The following is a 9,005-nucleotide window of genomic DNA, read 5'->3' on the forward strand; positions in this document are numbered from 1 at the left end:
CCTCCTTCCCTCCCTTTATCTCCTTCCTTCCTCCGTATCGGCTTCCTTCACTCAGTCTCCGTGACCCCCGGCAGAGACAAAGAACATCTCCTCTGTTTGACAAAGACAAACGTCCTGCCTCCTCTTTCTGCTTCGAGTAAAGAGACGCAGAAGTGAGAGCTTTGATGTTATCTCTTTAAAATGTGTCTTTTGCATCTGTAAATGTTTCTTGCTCACTTTCTCATATTTGCAACTATTATGCAAGAAAAAAGAAATCAGTAAATTATTCAGCTGTTTTTTTTTTTTTTCACGGTTGCTCTAGTGTTTGTTTGATTTGTCTGCCGTGAGAATTTCTGAATCCGGCCTCCGTCCATCATCAGCTGGACTTCTAGAAAGCTGTTTTCTATTGTAAACCAAGACTTTTCCTCTACTTTCACAGATGAGTGACGTAACTTTGCAAACGGCCTCAAGCAGTTTCCTCAGCCTGACCTGTTTTTGTGTCGTGGGAAAATTTAAAAATTCCTCAGTGTCATCAGTTGGACAAACGTAAACAGGGCCGACCGTCCCCTCATCCCTTCGCGCCTCCATTAGATGGCACTCTGCTGCAGCGCTGAGCCGGATTCCCCCCTTTTCCGCTCTGCTCAGTCGTCAGCATCTGAGATCTGTTTTGATGCAAGCGTTTGCAGAGGCATGCCTCGATTTGCCCGTTGTCTGTCTTGCATGACGCACTGATAATATGTCAGGAAAGACGACCATTTGTCATGTCAGTTCCTTGGAATCTACTGGTGAGAACATGACTAATCTGTGATAGAAGAAGAAAGATTATTTATTGTAAGGTTGCCTCGAGAAATGTATCAGAAGCATATTTTTGGGTTATTGTAATTGCTGCTCTGAAGGTTACTTAAGGTTGGCCTTTTATTTTCTCCCACAGGGATTTTAGTGTGCATTTGTATGGACGGACGTGTTGATTGTGATACATAAATCTGCGCATATGATGATTTTTTTCTGGAAATGTAGATAAAACCCTTCAAAGTCTAGCACTTAACTTTGGTCAAGCCAACAATCATTTATGTAAAAAAGAATAAGTGTCTACATCCTGTGCATGGGAGCAATCCGTCAAACCATGACTCATTGACGTTAGACTGCTGCAGTTACCCTTTTTCAATATTTAATAAGTTATAATGTAAGCACAAATTTCATGAAGCAAAGCCAGACCCTGACTCCCCCCTCCTCTGATAAGTTCTATGTTTCATACTTTGATCTAACATCAGCTGCCGCCCCCTTAGCTGCAAGCCATATCTATATTAACGGTAATGATTCATAGAGGCTTACGTGAATGGTCGTTGTGGATATAAGGAGCAGTGAGTCAGATTCTTTTCTGTAATGTATTTCTGGGGCTGCAGTGAAGCGTTTGGACTCTATGCAGGTCTTATCAGCAGAAATCTTTAACAAGCGGATCAGCTATCTGCTGTGCGTCACCGTAAGGATGGCATTACAAGACGCCTTGAGATTTCCCCCTGTAAGATTGGCTGGTAGGACAATGCAGCAGCGGCGGCACCCCTCAGAGGGGTTAATTATTACAGACTTTGATGTGCCATGCGGAGGGTTTACCCTTCGCAACATGTGAATGACTCCGCAAAGAGATATGCAAACGGCAGCAACACACGGTGTTTCGTATTAAAAAAACTGAACTGCCTCAATATTGGTGAACAACCAAAAAAATGTGGATTCTCTTCTGTATTCTTGTCAACTAAAGCATCTGAAGTTTTAATTGAAGTGAATGTGACACTTTCCACAGATCAAACGGCTTCAATCTGAGGGCAGAAGGCAGAGATAGAAATGACCAGAGCCAAAGAGTTAGCATTACTAGCAACTTGCACTGTCTTTTGGCACCAAATTCAGTTATTGATAAATATTCCACTGTTGAATGGAATAGTTATTTAAGAAGCTGGAACATGAGAAAACAAATCTGATTCTGACTCTGATATGTGTCGCTGATTGCTTCTAAATTGACATACTGCAGTAATTATAAAAAAAATTCTTGTTGAAAGAGACTGTGATGGACTGGCGACCTGTCCAGGTTGTGCCCCGCCTCTCGCTCAATGACCGCTCCAGATTTGCACCATTCGACACTACCGCCACCCTACACGGATAAACGGGAGTAGGAAATGTATGGATGTCAAGAGAGAAGGACAAACAGTATCAACACAACATATCAATCTTCTGTGCCAGACCTTTACATTCGGTACATTCATCGCGAACTTGAACGTTATATTTATTTTGGGCATCAAACAACTTCAATCATTTTCAAACACAAGAAGTGTCTGTGTAAGTGTAGCTATCTCTAAACCCAGAGAGCTTTAAAACTAGGCTCAAAGACATGCATGCATACACCCTCACTGTTATTTGGTAAAGTGTCATTTCACAGGTTGCAGAGAGACCACACACAAAGCATGAGGCTTGAATTTGGCCACTGATTTAAATTTAACAGTTTTCTGACCCGGACCTGGCTCTTAAGCATAGTTTGTAAACTTTCAGCAGGTTTGAGCATTTCAGCTCATTTTCCTGTTTTAAAACCCTGCGTGTCATGATACAGGCTGTTTTAGGTTAGGTTTAAGTCCAGACTTTAACTAAGCCACCCCAGAACAGAAGCTATATTTTCTTGCTACATAACCCAAGCCCGCTTGACCTTATCAACCCAAGCTGATGGCCACAGAATACTTTCCTAAGGGTCTTTAGGATCATCAGTGTTTTTTTTAAATTTTTTTGGCAAATTTGTGTGTTTTTTTTTGGTAGCTTCTGTAGATGCCTTTTCTGCCCCGTTTCTTTCTTTTTGCTCAAGCATGTATGGTGACCCTAACTGAGGCAAGAGGGTCCTGCCGTGTTTTTTAAGATAATATTCTAGCTGGTTTGATAACCTCCTGGTTGAGTCACTGATGCAGTTTTGGCATAATTTTGGTTGGCTAACCAACACTGAGAATGTTCACCACTGTCTAATATTGTCTCAATTTCTGGATAACTGCTTGAGAGTCATTATCTAAAATGACTTTGGAGTTCCAGAGCCTTAGAAAGGGCTATTTAACCATTTTCAGACCTATCTTATCTGTTATTGATTTTCTTTGGAGCGCAGCATGATGTGCTGCTTTTGGAGATCTTTCACCCTACTTCAACTTGTCAGACAGGTTTCAACGAGTCAGGCAGTCATAAGGGCTCGGTGTGGCTGGTGACATTGAAGATATCTGTCCAAAAAATTTGGTTAATAGCGCGTGAGAATTGGGGTGTAGTTTCAAATCTGAAATAGAAATGTTGCCTTTGGTGTCTTCTGAGGTCATATTTGTCTGGTGATAAATTATCTTTGACATTAATTTAAGCAAAAAAAATAAAAATTCAACAAAGATCGTCATTCTGCCCTGGGAATAGAACCATTAAAATATTTAATCAATAGCCCAAAATTGATTATCATCTTTGTACAAACATCGGGATGATATAAACGTCTGTATAGATATTATATTAGTCTTTGTGGCTATTCTGTATCACTAGAAAGTAGAACGAATCAATTTTCTAATTGAGAAAAACACCAGTTTTACTATTTTTCTTTAATGCATCAACACACTCGTAAGTGTTTTAAACTGTACTTTGTGTGTCAATAAAACTACCGTATTTTTCAGACTATAAGGCCCCCATTAAATCCTTAAATCTTTTAAAAAATTTCTGGTGCGCCTTGTAATCCGGTGTGCCTAATAAATGATTAAAGTTGTGCTTACTGACCGATTTTATGTGGTACAATGCGCTCAAAAATTAGCTAAAATGTGTAAGCACGATTTTGGTTAACAACAAAGCCGCTCCACTCAATGGATATTCGGAGCATTACGGCACACTGTGTCACTACCTGATTGGACCCCTGAGCTGTCTACAAGATTGCCTGACTGTAATGTCGAAACTAGAAGTGCATTCATGTAAAGGCCCCCACATAATCACTCTGGACGTTCGCACGTACTCGAGGTGCACCCTGCAGGACGCGCAGCATCACAGTCCCTCTCTGTTCTCACCGACAGGTGTGCGGTGGGAGCCTGCTGGGAAAAAAAACAGCTCTAGGTGCTTAGCTAGCTAATCACACATTTTACCATCCGTTCCGCCTCTTCGTCCCACTGGCAGAAAGTGTGGGAATTGTAGGAATTTGGCACGAGAAAAGTTAATTCAATATAAAATTTCAGTTTATTTTGGCCTTATGTTAGAAACAGGGCAGTGTAGTCCGACTACTCTGTGCTCCGACAGAGACGGATAGCTCTCCCTCTCAGGAGGGAGGTGTGTGTGTGAAGCAGCGGAGTGATATTACACACTGGGGAAAAAGATTTAGTGCACCTTATAATCCGGTGTGCCTTATTGTCCAAGAAATACGGTACTTAAGTATGGAAAATAGCTTAATTTATGCGAGAGTTTGCAAGCACAGCTCAAAAAAGTTGTTTTTTTATCATTCCTGAAAAACATCTCTGTTTTTAAGGGTTAGGAAGACATTCCTTCTTATCTTTACCTGCAACAGAGAAACAACTGAGACACCCTCCCTTTACATAAATGCCCCAAATAAAAACCATAAGGGAAGTGTAGAATTCAGCTTGATTCAATATACAGCTGCTTTTCTGCACCATTATCAAAAAGACACCACTATTAACTATCAAAGTAAAAAAAAACAGAAATGAATCAGAGAGAATGAGGGTTGAACTGAGGGGAACTCCTTCTGTTCCCCTCTGTGCACGTTAAGACATCTCCAGATCTGTTTTGCATTGAAACAGCTCACCACAATCTCTGAATCACTGGGACATGAGGAGGACAGCAACCCAGCTGCCCTGATCCTCCCTGTCATCATGGCCTAAATTCAATGTTTAATACCATTATGGAATCATTTCCACTCGGTGTTTTTATGTTGCGTGAGTTTCATTTTAAATTGGCAAGTCATACACTGCTACAGCGGTACAATAACTGTAATGGGGACTGCTAGAAATGCAACTCTTTATTTCATTTTCATTTTAATCATAGAAATATTGTTGTGTATAAAGCTAAATATAAACATGTTGCACATTAGGAGCTGAATGCTCATAATGGTGCAGATGATTGCACCGTTACTTTGCAGAAAGAAGAATCCTGGGTTTGACTCCTGGCCTGCTGTCTTTCTGCATGGAGTGTGCATGTTCTCCCTCTGCATGCATGGGTTCTCTCTGGGTGCTCCAGGTTGTTTCTACAGGCATTAAAAATAAAAATGCATGCCATGTTAATTGGTATCTCTAAATGGTTGTTGCACCAGCCCCTGCAAACTTGCATGGAAAAGTGGGGATAGACGATGGATGGGATGGACATTATAGGGATGCAAATTGGATTACGTTGCAGATTTACTGCCCGTCAGATGTGACTAATAGCCACACTTCTCAAACTCTACCTCCGGTTGGACTTGTGGCTGCCTTTAGTGGTGCTTTGGTTTCAACCATATATGTACAGCGCTTTGCAAAAGTATTTATACTCCTTTACACATTTGTGATGCCACAACCACAGACCTGTTTGGGTTGTTTTGCAGCTTTATGCAAAAGACCAAAACAAAATAGAACATTGTTGCGGAGAAAGGGTGCCGTGGTTTCCAAAACATTTTACAAATAAATATCAGACACACAAATAAAAAAATCGTTGCGTCTCTACCAGCTTTGCACATCTAAAGACTGAAACTCTAAAACACAATGGATCATTTTTCGTCACATTCACATTTATACACAATTCTGTGTTGTTTGTTGCTGTAATGTCACTAAACCTCTAAAAGGTTCATAGGCTGTGAAAACATTTGCAAGGCGCTCTTGATATGCAGTAACTATGTCACTCTAATGTGGAGCAAACGGTCAAAGAGGGAGAACAAATTGTCTTATGAGTACAGTGATATTTGGAAAACTTAAAAAGTTTTTAAGCAGCTTCATACTAAAACTTTGAGAATTACTGAATTAAATTAGTGGCTCTGACATCCATGTTTATGTTTTAAACATTCCTTGCATATTTGAAGTCTATCTTTTTAACTAAAATTATATGGCAGGTTGATTGAGCAGATATGGATATGGGGAAGCTGCTCCAGAATTTTTTTTTATGGCTATACTAAAGAATGGAAGATCCCTAATGGGTCAATTTCCTCTATTTCCTGTCAACACATCTACAGGACAACGTTTTAATTGTGATCTCCATGTCCAACATACTAATTACTAAAAATGTAGAATTTTCCTGCAACGCCACTAGTAAGCGGTACATTCTCTAAAATTCAACAATATGTGCATGCGTACAAACAATTTATCCTGTGTGATCAACAACAGAGACTGGGAATTTTTTCGAATCCTTCCGTTCTGGAACCGGTTTTCAAACTGTGTAGAAATGCAAATAAAACTTTCTCATAAAAAAACCCCAAAACAAACGATGTTATGTTTTATAGTCTTTTTCTGGGTTTTTGTGGCACTAGTGGCTCATGTTTACAAACTAGGCTGACAGGAAATGGGGTTTGAGAGAGGGGGGGGGAAGACATGCAGCAAGGCACCTCAGGCCAGAACTGAACCCGGGTCAGCCGCGTCGAGGACTGAAGGCCTCCTTAAGTGGGTCGTGCTCACTACCCCTGCGCCATCGGAGTACGCCCAAAAACAAAAACAATGTGTTCTCGGGACCTAAACTCATTCACTTTTGGCAGCTGGTTGTTTGATCTTCAGAGGTGGACAGATGTCAACAAGTGTCATGATACCTTGGTGTTGTGTGCACATTATCTCCCTCTCATATCCTATAACGAGGACCCTCAACTCCAATCCTCAAGATAACTTTCATATGTCTCTGCTTCAACACACCTGAGTCAAATAATCAGGCCATTAGCATGAGTCTGAAGATCTTGACTGCATACTGAGGAGGTAATTCAGCCATTTGCTTCAGGTGTGTTGAACCAGGGACACATCTAAAAGTTCCACGACTAGAACTAGAGTTCAAGACCCCTGTTCTGTAAGGCTTTGCCACATCCTGTTTATTTCTCTGTTTATTATTGTCTCCAAGATGTTGCCATACTGGTTTACTCCTTTGTGTTTTGGTTTTTAGTTTATTCCTACGTCCGGTTCCCTGTATACACTAGGTCAGAGGTCATCAACCTTTTTGAAACTGAGAGCTACTTCATCGGTACTGTGTCATATGAAGGGCTACCTGTACTGACCCTTTTTTTTTTCTCCCAGTGTCCTGTCTAGCAATATGGCTATAGGAATTGATGTCTCAATGCCAGATAAAGCTCGACAGATTTTGCTTTCACAAGTGGAGCAAACAGCTCTCGCCATAGTGCTCCGCTTGATTTATGCATGTAAATAGCTTTATTGTGATTCCTGCAGGGAGAATTTCAAATTATATGGACACTACAATGGGAGAGTAAAGGAAGAACAAGAAGAGAAAAAAGAAAGAGAAGAGGTGAAAGAAAGCCGAGATAAAAGGGAGAGAGTGATAAAATGTTCTCAGTCTGCTCCGTCACCTGGAAAGAGAGATGCAAAAAGAACAGCACAACCAACAGACATAAAGCAACAGATACAATCGAAAAGCACCTAGATGCCATTGCTAAATCATATGTACTATTATTTAAGCTGACATGTGTTAAGTGAAACCTGAAAAAAGAAAGTGAAAGAACATAAAATAAATAAATTACAGGCTTTCAGTATATATATATAAGTGAACACTTAATACCTGGAACCCTGCACTGTACTGACCTTTTAACTACAAGAGTCCAAGCACACCTTAACTTTATGTAATATAAATATGTTATTAATATTTTCATAATTCTTCAATCTATGTAGATACAAGTGTGATTAAAAAGGAAAAGCAACTGAATAGCATTTGAAATGCAACTCACTGGAAGGTTGTGTTTTTTTTTTTTAAGAAGCTTGTGGGCACCATGTTGGTGACCCCTGCTATAGGTTGTTCCCCTTAGGTTAGAATTTGTCTCTTCCCCTTAGTTAAGTGTTTCATTGTGTCTTAGTTCAGCTCCTCTGTGTTAATTAGTCTCCCTCTCTCTGTCTCCTGGCTTACCTTCTGCCTCAGCTGCTCCTCATTATCCTCTGATTAGCTCACCGTCTTCCTCTGTCATCTCCACACTTCTCTTTGTATTTAAATTCACTGTTGGCTATTGTTCCCAGCTGATCCTCCTGTTACCACGTTGCTGCTAGTTTCTCCGTCCATGCTCCATGTTGTCTTCTCTTTGTGCTGCAAGTTTTTACGTTTTAGTAATAATTAAAACCCTTCAGCTCATTATGTTGGTCCTGAGATCCCGTTTGTGCTTTGGTCCAGTTGTAAAACTACAAGCTATACTGATCTGACCATTGCTTTAAAATCCTTACCAAGACTTTGGGAAAACTAAGTTCACAACCCCAGCCTTTAGGATGAGAGGCCTGATAGCTTCAAGAAAGAAGTGAAGTGCAGTGGTCTTTGACGTAAGCAATTAGGATTGTCAAGTCCTGGCTGATGGAGAATCTACATCTGCATCTCGGTAATCCAAGTTCTGCTGGAGGTTTCTTCCTGTTAAAGTGGGGTTTTCCTTTCCACTGTCGCTACATGCGTCCTCAGTGAAAGGGATTGCTATAAAGTTAACACCTCAATGCAACTGTGACTGTCCACTGTCTCTACCTGCTCATCCAGGAGAGATTGCTAGGAAGTCAGTAACGTGGTGCAATTGACTGGGTTTCCTTGGATAAAAACTTGTAATAATGAATATTATAGTTTTATAACTAGTATTAAATTGGGATATGTGTAACAAGCTTGGAATCTGACTGTATGGTTAAATTGAACTGATTGTGTATTTCTGTGCATACATTAGATTACATTAGATTATTTTTTTTATTTTTTTTATTTTTTATTTTTTTTTTAATAGTTCTCGCCCATTGACAGCTGGAGATGGGCACCAGCACCCCTCGCGACCCCACAAGGGATAGATGTGTTCGAAAATGGATGGATGGATGAATTGAATAGTTATGATGTGGAGGCTTGTAAGTTTT

This window comes from Fundulus heteroclitus, chromosome 9 (genome assembly GCF_011125445.2).
Source record: "Fundulus heteroclitus isolate FHET01 chromosome 9, MU-UCD_Fhet_4.1, whole genome shotgun sequence".
Taxonomy (NCBI): Eukaryota; Metazoa; Chordata; class Actinopteri; order Cyprinodontiformes; family Fundulidae; genus Fundulus; species Fundulus heteroclitus.